Source organism: Rhinichthys klamathensis, unplaced genomic scaffold, assembly GCF_029890125.1.
Source record: "Rhinichthys klamathensis goyatoka isolate OS25496 unplaced genomic scaffold, OSU_Roscu_1.1 h1tg000289l_1, whole genome shotgun sequence".
NCBI lineage: Eukaryota > Metazoa > Chordata > Actinopteri > Cypriniformes > Leuciscidae > Rhinichthys > Rhinichthys klamathensis.
Window position 1 is genome coordinate 1,441,814 of NW_026606808.1, and position 1,806 is coordinate 1,443,619.

Here is a 1,806-nt window from a genome sequence, read left to right on the forward strand (position 1 = left end):
CCGGGCCAGGGCCGAGCCGTGCTACTGCGTGCCAGGGCCAGTCGCGTTTCCACTGTCACTTCCGGGGCTTGATCAGGGCTTACTCAGGGCCAACGGCCAGGATTTCTGGCCCGTCGAATACCTTGGGCCAGCTCGGGCTAGAGGCGTGCTTAAGGTAAAAGGCGGAGTTTATCAGTGTTATGGAACATTATGATCTGAAGCAAGATGCACATTTCACGTTTTTATATCGCACAAAATAATCGCTGCTCGAAATGGAGAATCGCCTGTACTGGTCTGTCGAAGATACCAAAGCTCTTCTGAGCATTTGGGCAGAAGAAAGGGTACAACATCAATTTGACGGCGTGTGAAGAAACGAGGACGTTATAAAATACATCGATGCTAAACTTTCTAAGCTAAGCATTCAGCGAGCAACGCTTCAAGTTCAGGAAAGAATAAAAAAAAGTTGCGGGCGCAGTATTGTACAAGGCGATTAAAACGCACGATGAACAAAGCGGAGCTCAGAGAAGGGATTTTCCATGGATCGACTTGATGGACGGTGTGCTGCGTCCCTCTGTTAGTGGCGACTCGCGAGACAATCGGGACACTATTGCAGCCACGGTCGGTGAGTTAATATACATGCTATCTTCCTAACTTAAAAAATAAATAAATGCATAATACCCGCTGAAATGGGCTGGGTTGTATGACGTTTGATCCAGAAAGGCGTGTTAGGGGCGGGGTTTATGGTAGCGCTGCTGGGCTACTGGCTTGGCAGTGGAAACGCAAGCCTGGTGCTTGAGGCCCGAGGCCACTGGCTTGGCTCGGCTCGCTGTTAGTCCTGGCCCGGCCCTGGCCCGACAGTGGAAACGCGGCTATTCTTCCTTTCATTCATCCGTGCGCGTTTGTCTCATATCTGTAAATATAGGAAAGAAGGTCATCACTATATGCAGTGGAAGGTGTTTAAAGCCACAAAAAATAAGTTTATTGTCGAGACCGATGGTGGCCAAAGCTTTATGACTATTTATTAAATTAATTTATTTTTTGGATAGAAAGAGTTTAATGTTGTTAGTGACACTTGCACTGATAAGACGATCACCTGTAAGCATGGGATCAGTATGTAGAACTAATCCTGCACATAAGAAAAATCTATCATGTTTTGGGAGATCATAATTATGAGATTAAAAAGTTACTGAAATTATGACATAAAATGTCAATTATGCAATAAGTCAGAATTATGAGAAGAAAGTTGAAATTATGACTTAAAAAATTGAAATGCATAAAAAAATCAATATGGACAAAGTCCTAATTATGATAAAGGGGTTGAAAGTGATGCACCTCAAACCATCAGATTCATGAAAAGCGGAGCGACTCACAACTCTTATATTTACCAGAACTTAATATTCCTCCACAAGTATTTTATTCTGCAACTGATAAAGGACCAAACGTTACGTATTCTTGCCTTAATGACTATATTTATATTTTGTACCCTTTATGATTGCCACTTTTAAGTGAAGTGCTTTACTAGTCAGTGTGTAAAGTGTCCTATAACTTTGCATTGTCTTTCCACTTTATAAATTACATTTAGTTTTTACAGTTTTCTGAAGTAAAAGACACTGTTTTGTACTGTTGTGTTCTTGCCTTATGCACTGCGTTCTTATTAACAGAAAGAGACCTTGAAAAAGTACATTTTTGGTTAAAAGACAAGTGAGTCTACCAATATGTTGCTGCCTTAACAATTATGTAAAAATTAATCTTGAAAATAATGCTTTATTTGCGGGAACTGATTTTTTCTAAATGTATTTCAATATTCTCATGTATAAACAGAGGAAA